The 12,966-nt window shown below is 37.8% G+C and overlaps 1 long non-coding RNA gene across 2 annotated transcripts; it reads left to right on the forward strand.

Moving 5' to 3' along the window:
• The first annotated feature begins 171 nt into the window (after positions 1-171).
• LOC129349762 (uncharacterized) lies at positions 172-8,030 on the forward strand. 2 transcript variants are annotated; one of them, XR_008602875.1, is made up of 3 exons: positions 172-281; positions 890-1,048; positions 6,789-8,030. It is a non-coding gene; the product is annotated as an uncharacterized LOC129349762 (long non-coding RNA). The 2 variants fall into 2 exon arrangements; XR_008602874.1 differs by lacking the exon at positions 6,789-8,030 and adding an exon at positions 1,983-2,042.
• Positions 8,031-12,966: the final 4,936 nt, after the last annotated feature.

The raw sequence follows: 12,966 nt of genomic DNA on the forward strand, positions 1-12,966 counted from the left end.
TTGTGCATATATTATATGCATATACTATATATGCACGATACAGCGCGGATGTCCATGCGTGTTTCGCGCTCCACTCGGACGGTGATTTCTGTTGCATTGCGCGCTCACGTCCGCTTTTGATGACGTATCGTGCTCAGGCGATTCGTCGACGCGTCGTTTGTGGCAGCCCAAGTAGACGGCGTGAAAACGGAAACAACAAGTATGCCGGCTCACTGTGCTGCATACAATTACACACTACGTCGTACGATTGAGACAAGGAAACTTGGAATGACTTTTCATAGGTAAGAATAGTTTTTGGCTCTTTTTTCATTATGAAATCTTGTTGAGAGCTTCCAGTCTATGAGAGCTAACTAGTTAGCCACTAGCAAAACGCTAAGGCGAGCTAGCAGCTTGACAACCAAATACCAGACGATTAATAGTAGCTGTAGTATAGTTGTACAAGCAGTAGTAGTAATACTAAAAGTACAAGCAGTAGTAGTATAAACAGCTAGTATCAGCATTTGTAATAGTATTACAAGTTGTAGTAGCAGTGCCAGTATCAGCAGCAGTAGTGTGTACTACCACTACTACTAGTAGTAGTCACATTGCTATTACTACCACCAATACTACCAATAGTAGTTATAAAGCCTAACTCATGTATATCCAGATTACCATCTATGTTCTTCCTCCAAACCCATTTTATGATTGGGATTACAGGCAGTTCTTTAGGACTGCTCTCAAATAATTGAAATGTTACTAAACAAGGTTATACTTATCAAATTAAATAGCTCTGGTCTCCAGTATATTGGCGAATTCGGTTCTTTGTACTTAATTTATTAGCATGATTTCTTTTTAATATGTTGTGTACAGACTTAATTACTTCTCTGTCTACTTTTCTTACTCCATGTAGGTTTCCCAGAGACTATGGGTTGAGGAGGAATTGGAAGTTTGTCGGCTTAGACCTGGTGTCATTCCATCAGTGTTAAACTTCCCGGCTCATCTTGGAAGAGTACGTGCCAGAAAGACCACGACCAAGCAGCCTTGAGATCTTAGGCAGCGTCTCCCTGAGGTGGGTGTCAACGGTGTTCACGGTCAGGTCTGTGGTAATCCGTCAAAAAACAAAACAGAAAAAAATCTAGATTATAAATCAACATGTAACCAAAGCACTCTGTGTATAACGCCATAGTATAGGATGTAGTTCAGAAAATGTCAAAGTATAGTATGCTTTACTCAAGAATAACATAGTATGGCCTGTAGTTCATAGTACAGCATGTTGGCAAGAAAAAAAAACAAAACATAGATTATTATGTGGTTCAAAAAGCGCAAAATGATAGGATGTTGCCTAAAATTGTCATGTATGATATGTGGTTCAAAAAATGTCATAGTGCAGTATATTGTCAAAATAGTATGTAATTCAAGAAAACATCAGAGTATAATATGTCATCTAAAAAATGCCATAGAATAATAATTTCATTGCACAAGTAAAAGTATAGTAACTTTTAAAACTGTTCGAATTCTTATATGTTGCTAAAAAAAAAAAAAACTAAAACAAAAAAAGTCACAGTAATATGTCAATTAAAAAAGCCTATAGTATAGCGTGTCGCCCAACAAACATCATAGTATAGCATGTCGCTCTAAAAACGTCACAGTATAGCCTTTAGTCCACAGCTGTCAGTAGGTGAGGAGCAACACAAAAACAGTCCAAACGCTGGTTTCCAGAGGGTTAGACGAGAATTTATTTGAAAGAGTAAGTTTACAACAACACAACATGTGAGGGGGTTAAAAACAAATGGGTGTTAGTAAAATAAAAATAAATAAACAGAACTAAAAGTGAACTTCATGTTGACATTGATGGGCATTCCAACCAGGAACAAAGTAAAAGATAATCAATACGAAAAAAAACTCTTCCTGTTCACCTCTTAAAACCCAAAAACACACCGCAGTAGCACCCTAAACTAAAACTACCAATGGGTTCCCTGTTTTCCTTTCTGAACAATTCAAAGGTCCCTCTCTATCTCCCCACACATCCACCAACCACTGGAACACATCTCCAAAGTTCTGCGGGCCAGCTCAGCTTCCCCTCAGAAGAAGTGCCCACCTGCCAGATGAAGGAGCCTTTTGAGAGGCAGCTGGCATCGTGATTGGACTGTACTTTGGTCTGTTCCAATCCAGCTTCAGCTCCAGAGACGGCAGGCGGGACGAGTCAACGGAGGCCTGGTGGACGAAGGCATGCAGCTGAGTACAATCCAGAAAACAACAGAGGAGGAGTGCAGCGGCCCAGAGCCAGAACAGAGTAGCATCGTATGTCTCTTAGAAAACATCATAGTATAGCCTTTGGTATGAAAAAACACCATCATATACATCGTATATTGTACAAATAACAAGTCAAAGGAAAGAGACATACATTGTAGAATTGTAGTAATTGTGGGCTGACTGATTTACTGATTATCAGTATTTTATTTTTTACTGATTTACGGTAATAAATACATTTAAAAATGGTGCTACTTTGGCTCTGAACCTTTATCTACCTGTGGTCGCTCTGTCTTCTGGAGTGATTTGATTGGTTATACGTCACGAATAAAACTCCTTTAACATCTGTAAACAAAACAAAAACGTATCAACAAAGTTTTCTGTTAGAGTTTGTGTTCTTCTAAGTTTAACTCCAAGATTTTAAATACTTTCATTTACTGCAAATGAATATCTACTCCAAATGTCTCACTAATAATCATTATCAGCCTTAAAAACCCACAAAACACCCCTCTATACTCGACCACACTTAGTACAGTCCGGTTCCCCCTTCTATAAATCTGCTTGGAATCTTCCACTTCCTGTTTGTCAAAGTGGCCTTCTACCTGGACAGGTTTTGTTGGAGCTCATGCAACAAACATTTTGGGTAACTGCACTTTAATATGGATGGATGACACTGAATTAGAGTCTGTTTTAATGAGACTGAGTTAAGATGTGTAGCTCTGTCATTAAATAGAAATTATTTCTCAGAATTCACAGAGAAAAGTCTGAAATGTTTGCTAGGTTAGCGTCCCACATGTTCTTTGGCTCAGCTAAAGCTAACTCTCTCCAACTTCTGGATCTCTTGAGTTGCTTGTTGTTAAAATATCTTGCTAGAGGTGCTGAAGCTCAGAAAGTCTGAGATGTTTGTTCAAAATAAGCTCATTCTCAAGTCTTATCTGAACTGTCCTCTTTTGTTTGAACTTTCCCTAAACTTAGGAGTTAATGACAGAGCAGCACATCCAGACTCAGTCTCATTTATGTAGAGATTAAACTTCAGTGTCATTCATTGATGTTAAAGTGCAGTTTTTCAAATGTTTGTTGCACATGCTCCCGACCAAACCAGTCCAGGTGGAAGACGATGTGAAGAGAAAGCTCCAGAGGATGAATATCACACATTTACGTTGGAAATAAATGTCCTTTAATTAGACATTGTCATGCAAAAGTTGGATTTCCCTTTAATGATGTTCAAATCTTTGTTGAGTGTTTTGTTGATGTTGGTTTCTAAATGTTTTTTGACACTCGGCCCCAAAGATTAAAACCTTTACGGCTCACAAGCTGCAACAATTCACACATTATCAACTATCTTTCTGACTAAACTAAGATAAAAAGTGAAAAACTGCCTGATTCCTGCATCATGAATGTAAATCTTTTTGGTTTTTATGACAGTAAACTGAATATATTTGGGTTTGACATTTTATAAACCAAAACAAGAAATGAATTACTGGAGAAAACAACAGATTAATGGACAAAGAAAATGTGTTTTCCAACATATATGGCTGAATTACTCCAACATTACAAGATACATACAATTTTAATTCAATTTTATTTATATAACGCCAATTACAGGTCAAATTGTCTCAAGACTTTATTTTTATATTTTTTTGTCATATTTAAAATATGACAAAGTAAGAAATTTAAACCTCTTGACTAATCCAATTTATTATTTAGTTTTTAAGAGACTAATTGACAAAACTTTCTCCACTAAAACTAATAAACATGAGGTCAAATAGAAGGAACAGTTTTAAATACTGCAGTCCCACGACGACAAGAATAAAGTTTGTCAACAAAAACTAAATCTGCTGGTGGATTCCATTAAAGTCCTAATAAATGATAATAAAGTGTGATACTAAAGGTTTGTGGTGCTAAAAATGTCAAAGTAAAGATATCAAGTTGAACATCTGGATGGAGGTTGATAAAAGTTGACCTCCCTTCATTTCTCTGGAGCGACTCCATGGATTTTATGGATGGTGGTTAAAGACCTGCTCTTCTAGTGGTCTTCCTTCTAGTCGCTGTAAAAAGTCAGTCCATCCTGGCCGACTTCAACACCTCTTCATGACAACTTGTTCTGCCTCCGACCTGGTGGAAACTCCAGAAACTCGGGAAAACCTGGAGACTCGAAGAACTCGTGGAGACTCGAAGAACTCGTGGAGACTCGAAGAACTCGTCGGGCGGGGGAAGGTGTGGTGGGTGGTGGGGAGGTGGGGGAGTAGAGGGGGAGGCCGCCACCCACCTCCCCGCCTACTCTCCGCCCTGACTCCACCCAGACTCCGCCTTGGCTCCACCCATGTGGTCACTTCAGGAAACTACGATGCCAAAGGGACGACGAATTTATTTCTTTTTATCTGATCTGTAGCTCAGTGAGTTAAGGATTTGCCTATGGAGCTGCAGGTCGCTGGTTCAAGACCAGACACTTCTTAAATTTTCTCAAAATCCTGACAAAGACAAAGAAAGAAAAGGCCGGTGGTGGGTCTTGAACCTGCGACCTTCCCTTTAGTCCTCTTCTTATCCCCTGAGCTACTCGCTCAGATACTAATTCTTCTTTTTTTTGCGCATTTATCATCTATTTTTTGTCGTTTTCGAGTTTTTTTTTAACTCGAGTCTCGACTCGACCGTTTTTCTCAGGAGGTTGGACTTCAGCCTTTGTGCTGGAGGGTGGAACCCTCAGTTCCAAGACTTTCCAAAGCCTCCACACCTCCCGAGTCCTCAGGACCTGAGCTTTCACACAGTCTGAGGGCTGAAATTTTCTAAGTCCCACAGTAGTTCTCTGTTAGATTGAACTTTCAGACAGTCCAAGGACTGATATCTTCTAAGTTCCTGAGTAGTTCTCTGTTAGTTTGAACCTTCAGACAGTCTGAGGACTGAAATCTTAAGTTCTGAGTAGTTCTCTGTTAGTTTGAACCTTCAGACAGTCTGAGGACTGAAATCTTAAAAGTTCTCAGTATTCTCTGTTAGTTTGAACCTTAGACAGTCTGAGGACTGAATTTTAAAAGTTTCTCAGTACTTCTCTGTTAGTTTGAACTTTCTGGTTAACAGAAGCCTTAAAACTTGTGACCATGAGTCTTGATTTCACATTTAGACCATCCATCTGAGTTCTTCTCAGACCTTCACCTGTGGGTTTTTTAGAAATCCTCAACAAACTTTGATTCTCTTCACTGAACAGTAAAGTTTGTGGAGATCAGAAGGTAACATTAGTTTGATCGATGCCTTCAACTACTAGTAGACTTTATCTGGAAAGCAGTTTTCTGAAATGAGTTCTTAGTAAATCTGTCCACAATCAAACCAAGAACATAGAAAGAGGAAATGTTTGAAGAAACAACTTGATGTTTTCATTTCAGACTAGAAAACTTTAAGACTTTATCTGTTTTTGCTTTTTGATCGTTTTATTGTCTCTTCTGTTTAATTTGATCTTCTAAAGTTTAACTGGTGTCTTTTCAAATGTTTTGTCTTTAGTTTGATTCTTCTTAAATGTTTAGTTTTGCTCTTTTCTCACCTTTTATTCTTTTCTAATGTCTGATTGATTTCGAAATGTTTTTTAATGTTTAATTGTTGTTTTTTCAAATGTTTTATCGGCTTGTTTGAAAAATTTCCTTTTCTTTCCCAGTGTTTAATTTTTCGATTAAATCTTTAAGGTTTTTCTTTTTAAATGTTTTACCACCTTTTAATGTTTAATTTTCTTTTTAAATGCTTCATTGTATTTTTTTTAATTCCTAGTTAAAATTTTATTGTCTTTAAGATTTAATTTTCTAATTAAACATTTAATTTCTTAATTAAATGTTTTGTCTTTTTAAAGGTTTAATAATCTAATTAAAATGTTTTGCATTTTTTAAATGTATAATATTCTTGTTTAATTGTATTTTTTAAATGTTTAATTATATAAAATATTTCATCTTTAATGTTCAATATTTTTGTTTAAAAAATTGTGTTTAATTTCATAATTACATTTTGTATCTTCTGTTTAATTATCTAATTAAATATTTCATCCATTTAATATAATGTAATTTTATTTAATGTTTAATTTTCTTTTTAAAAGTTTTGTTGTATTAAATGCTTTTTTAAATTTAATTGCTTTTTTTAAAAGTGTAGTTTATTTCATTAATCTTTTTTTTCTGTCAAGATTTTAACCCTAACCTTACACATAAAACAAACCCTTAAATCACAATGAAAATACTTCTGTTGTCACAATCATGAGTTAGTCAATTATTCATTTTATCAATTCAGCTTTATTTGTTTAGCACCTTTCACACAGATGACAAAACTAAACAAGCACAGAGAAAAATAAACTATGCTAAAACTATGATTAAAACTCAACATATTAAAAACAAAAAAACCCCAAAACATCGTAATAAAATATGTTGTGTCCAGGGGATGGAGGGAGTTTATTGAAGTCTTCTTGGGCTCACATTGGAAATCATTTAAAATATAAACTTGATATTCAGTCTAAGGAAACTGCAGAGCGACAGAAGAACCAACAATATCTCCTGTTTTCTCCTTTAATGAGTCGACTCTTCTTGTGCTTTCAGACCAAAGAACTACAGACTCTTCACAACCTGCTCAAACTCTTGGTACAGGACCTCACCACACGGGTCAAGAAGGTTTCTGTCTCATTTCTACTCTGAAGCTCACCTTCTCCTGCTCAAACTGCTGACAAATGTTTCTGCTGCTCTAAAGTCTGGTCTCCAGAACTTCCTAAAAACTCTCAAAGTCTCTTCTGCTGCAGGTTGCTTTGTAGAACTGTTGCAGAAAACCTCACTAAACCACATGGAGGGACTTCAAGATAGTCGTCCAAATGAAACCATACAAAAACCAAACTAGCACAACCCAAACGCTAAAGTCTCCTGCAGCCTACCAGAGAACCTCTGAGAACAGAGAATCAGGACAGAAACTCTTACCTTCTGGACAACCAACGTTGGTTCTCAAACAAGAATACAGAATGTGTCTGACCAAAAACCTCTGAAGACTCACTACAGCCAAGATAAAGACACAACTCAGCTGCTCCAAATCCACTAATCACTGCACACATTAGCACCATGTGCTAACTGTGGCTAAAGAACCACCTTTACCAAGACAACTATCCAGTACAAAGCCCTAAAACGCACCAAGAAACACATTAAAGACGATTTTAATGCTGGAAGCTGCAAACCAATGCCTAAAGAACAAAGTAAAGCAATGGAGCCAAACCCAGTTCAGTGGTGAAGAGAAGCAGAGGAAATGTTTGTCTGCAGCTAAATAAAGCAGGAAGACACTGAGCTGCTCAGGTGTTCCTGATAATACCAAGCTGCTCAGGTGTTCCTGATAACACCAAGCAGCCACCTGGACAGCCAATAGGAACACAGCTTACTGGAAGTCCAGAGGGCTGGCTTAGTGAAGGAAATTTAGTTTAAAGTTGAAGCAGAAAGTTAACAAAGAAAGTTGAAAACCACCTTCTGATCCCTGAAATCTCTGAGTTTTCACACAAAGAACACCTGAACATGTCAAACTGGTTCCATAGTAGAACCATCATTGTAAAAACGTCATAGTATGGTGTGTTGCTCAAAAAACATTAGGACCCGGCTGTCAGGGGACAAACATGTAAGAAACATGAGAACAGAGAGAACCCAACCAGTAGGTCACAGTTTATCATCCCCCAGTCATCTCCTGAAGTCCATATGGTGAGAGACATCAGTATCTGGTTGTTAATTTACCAGAGGATGCTTATAATCATGCTGATGTGGTCTGTACTCTACAGTATTTTAGTGACTCAATAAATGCCTAAGTTGTTTTCTTTAAAATGCTTTTTTTAAATAAATATTTAACAGCCTATATGTAATCAATAAATGGTCTTTGTCTATCTTAAGAAAAATTCACTCAGAACTCTGATATGTTAACAGTACTAAATAAATCAATAAATACATGCATACACACAAAAATAAGTTACTACATTAACTGTGTTAAGATAAGATTTAGATTTTTTAAAAAGTTGTTTATGTTTTTGCAGAATCCAGTATTGCTCACTGGTTGATCATTACATTTTGTTAGTTTGATTTCACTGTTTAAAATGATGCCACCTCTTTTCAGACAGAACCTGTGATAGTAAAACAATACAAAATTTTTAGTTCCGTGTTAATAAAGCACTTAAAGCTTTAAGTAAGGCTAAATGCTTTTTTCAAAATTAAATATATCACTCCTTAGGTGGTAGTGGCCCCAAGTTCAGTAAAGTTGGAAAGATATTCACAGATTCAGACTTCCAGCATCAATAACTCATTAGATATAGGTTGTCAAAACATAAACGGTGCCTCTTTCCCATTGTTGCAAGGCAGACAATGTGCTACAAGCCCAGTTTTATCAAAAGTAGCTGTCTTTCAAGCTACAGGAATAACATTGGTGTCTATGGAGTGAACAGGGTCCGTCTGCAATTTGCAAAACCACTGCAACAGTAAAAGACAAATATTCAATAACTTCACTCTTATACATTGTAGTGTCACTAAAATCACTGCAGCCTTCAACTGGCTCCTGTTGTCAAAGTGTTTTAACAGAAATGTAAATGCTGCAATTTGATTCTTTTAATGAACCATGTAACTTGAATGGATGTGATGCTGGTGTGACCACAGTGCACACGTCTGATGTTGCTCACAGTGGTCCAAGGGACGCTCAGGGAGTTTGTGTGTTTGCTCAGACTCAGGAAAAATTACAGGGAACATTGCTGGGGACCCTCATGTGATTTAGAAATCACACCCCCACATCTGTGTTTCCTGCCGTGCTTTCACACATGATAAACAGGGTCTGTGTTTTCCTCAAATTTCCCCACATTATTTTGGTGCATGGCATTATTAAGCTGTGTCGAGCCTGCTGAAAGACGGCATAATGTTCCTTACCACCTGCTGCCGTGCTGCCATCCATCTCATCCCTCTTCCTTTGAGATGTTGCTCTTCTCATGGATTTGAGTTAACTCCTGTCAATGGGTCTCCGTGCTGTGTCGACTCCTGAATTTGCACCCAAAATGCTGAATTTTTAAAAAATATATTTATAAATGCCAAGATCCCCAGGTAATACTAGTCCTGTCTACATCAGGAGCTTAAAGGCGAAGTGGTGACATTAACCGAACACAAGACTTTCATCCAGGAGACTGGAGCTGGAATCCCAAAGTATTTTCACACTTGGTGTTTTCAGTTGCTGTTTGTGAGATGCTTTTTGCTTTTTTAGGGCCCATTCTTGTGGTCTCAACACCCCAGCAACCTAAGAAACCACTGGAGCTTTGTGGTTAGTATTTCCACAGGTGTACTTCTTTATCCAGACCGTATCTTTATTTAGACATAACAAAGTTGTTGTGGTGCCTAAATGAAACCAGGTTGTCTTTTAGCATAAGCAAAAGCAATTTTGCAGCCTGTTTGTCAAAAAAAGACATTTTGCATAACTTTCACTGGCCTGTGTAGAGTTTTCCATGCCTACCATGTTAGAACAGACCGTATATTAAAAAATGGATGCCACCACTTTGATGTTGCCTATAGATTTGTGGGTCAATTCAATTTAAAAAAAAAAAAAAAAAGTAGTAAATATTGACTGAGTAGACCATGTGTAAAATCTGGGGTGATAGGTAACATTAGTTTATGAGTAAAAAATTCTATAAAAAGTGGGGGCGTCATTGCGATTTTTGCATTGTTTTCTTCATGCCAAGTTAAGAATGTGTTCTGTCGGTGATAAACTTAGTTGTTTTAAATCTTGCCACAACCTGGATCACACTACAAACTGAAGCAGTGAGAACCAACTGTTGGTATGGTACCACTTTTTTTTATGAAATTATTTGAAGCACTATGACTCAGAAAACCATGATTTTTCTAATTCTTCCAGTTGAGACACCATTGGAGTGCTTTTACCATCATACCTGCTCAATGCATGTTCAAATATTGGGCATTAATGGTTAAACATTTATTTTGATAATTTCTTTCTCATAAAGTATGCCTCTGACTGGCACCATACGCAACATTTCAAAAGCTCCTCTTGCTGACAATCAAAGGATGAAATAAACAGCATCTTAGGGTAAAATAAAGGTTTTTTTGTGGAATATTGGAGTGGACAGAAATGTTGAAATTTTTTTTAGCCAAATTTGCACCATCATATAGCTGATTTGTATTATTCTTTCAAAGCAGGGTTGTACCACTGAAGACCATATATGCATACCAATAAGCCTACAAAATGTCAGGGCTCTAGCTGCATTATTTCTCAAGTTCTGGTGCTTTAAACATCGATCCACAGATTGGTGCGAAGAAAAATACACGTAAAAATAGACATGACTCCACTTTCTTTAAGAATTGGCTCAAAAACTGTTAGCTTTGAAACCAGATTTTACACCTTATACTTAAAAACATGCATGCACAGATAAAACTCTGACAAATATGAGATGGTCAGGTGTGACTTTTCCTTTAATTTAGTGAACTTAGTTGAAATGACCCCGAGCCGTGATTCAGAAATCGGGTCACCACAATCTTCCGCTTTTGAAATTGGATGTGATAAGTAAGGACTGGATCTGAACTCAGGTCACTAAACACAGACAAACATGTACAACCTGTAAATCGATCTGTCAATAACATGACCTAAAACCTCAGGAGTCATTCCATGCTGGCTGTTCAAAAGAAATGAAGGTTTCAGACACTTCAGTGTTCAGAACTGGAGGCTGTATCCATCTTTTATCACATTCAAGAATTGCGTTTGGCACTTGTGTTTGATAAATGACCTAAACTCGTAATTGATTACCAAAAGTATTGCAGATTAACACTTACAGCTCAACTTATGATGGCAAACCTCTCGACTCTTCTCCAATACATTGTATTAAAATCACTGCTTGATTAATGACGGGCTGACACCAAGATGAAGTGTCGTTCAGTTAATTCATTAATCTCCGGCTGGTGTCGGATGATGTGAATAACAATAACAGCCACTTTCGCTCGCTCCCCAGTTTCATTAATGACAGTATAAAGTGAAGGCGTCGCAGCTGTGTGGTTATGTGGTATATTAACGGCTGACAAAAGCCGAGGACCTCCAGCTTGCTCGCTGTGACCCTGAGCGTCGGCTGTATTTCAGTTCTGGAAAGGAGAAAGTGTTGGGTTCCCAGAACTGGAGTCACCTTTCAAACAAAATGCAACAATGCTTCCACAGGCAGGAAAATTACTTTCTGTCAAAAAAAAAAAAAAAAAAAAAAAAATCCCTCCAGTCTGGGAAATGTCCTTCAGCCACCCCTGACACACAGACTGTAGCACTTCACTGCACTGTTGTTGTGAGGACAATATTGTGAACATAGAAGGACGATAATCACCAGTTACACCTGTCTGTTATTGCTCGGAAAACTATGTATGATTCAGCTGCTAATCCATTCTTCGAGGCGATTTTGTTGCTTCCTATCTGTCCCAAACAGGACTGCTGGAGCTGATGAGATTGTGTCTCTGATAAACAGAAGCGAGAGCAGACTCGTGTAGCTGGATAAACAGCACGCCAGAAATGAGAATAAGAAGTCTTGTGTGTGTTTGTGTATGTGGGTCCGGCAGTTAACAAACCACTGACATCTAGCTGTGTTCATTATGTAGCTTAATCCTGTGGCCTGGTGGCACCCATGATGGATGTTATGGCCAGGTGATAAAATGACTTGGCTGCAGTCGCTGTGCCCATAAAAAGATGCCGGTGGTCCTAGCAGATCCGGTCATGCTGTCATTTTCTGATTTCACTTGATAAAGACACATGCTCTAGAATTTAAAGAAGACGAAACTGATGTGACCTTTTATCTACATTCATCAGCATGACTTTTGAACCTCTTAAGGCCACACTGTCGACTCTAACATGCATATTTGTCAGTTTCAATCAACGATTCCTATAGATTTTGGACTATCAACACCATCAATTTCATGCTTCTCCTGGACAGTCGTCATAGTTTATGACAAGATGTCCGAAAGGTGATTTTCCTCTGACTCTGGACTATGAAAAACTGACTGAGAACAATCCTCTGCAGAAAAATTAGGAGACCTTATCATGTAATTATGACTTACTCACAATCTCATCTCAGAGTTCCAAGAAAAGATCTTGTAATTACAAGATCCAGATTGAACAAAAAGATTACGGAGGTTATTAAACATCGCTGTACATGAGACGACAGGGCAATGTCCATTATAGTCAAGAAGATGCTGAATGAATTCACCCAATACTCATTATGCTGACGTGTACTACGTGAATCTATTTGCATTTTGCAGTTGATGAGAGTTTTAAATCTGGTTTCTGTTGTGGTATCTCCTTGCTGCTGTGCCTGTAGCAATGAGTTTCATGTCAATCTGTAGCAATTGGTTTGCCAAAACTAAAGAGGGAAGCAACTGTAGAGACAGATGGAATAAGCTACAGCAACAAGGAGAGTGGCAGATAAATAGACTGTATATGAATATAAATGAACCCTCTGTAACGTCCTCTATAGGTCTTCCAAACAGTGGATTCTAAGCTCAGTGTGGTGCCTGATTATGCCTAACTCCCGGCTAATCCAAAAATGAGCAAAGAGGTGGAGCTGAGGCAGATTATGCAAACATCTCTGGGCTGTGGACTGACAAAAAATTGAAAAAAACAATTTGTTATACCAGGCTGTAAACATGTTTATTTCTCCTGTAAAGCTGGGCATTTTAACATCGAGGTCTATGGGGATTGACTTGCCTTTGGAGTCAGCCTCAAGTGGCCATTTGAGGAACTGTAGTT

The sequence above is a fragment of the Amphiprion ocellaris genome, chromosome 10, assembly GCF_022539595.1.
Source record: "Amphiprion ocellaris isolate individual 3 ecotype Okinawa chromosome 10, ASM2253959v1, whole genome shotgun sequence".
Taxonomy (NCBI): Eukaryota; Metazoa; Chordata; class Actinopteri; family Pomacentridae; genus Amphiprion; species Amphiprion ocellaris.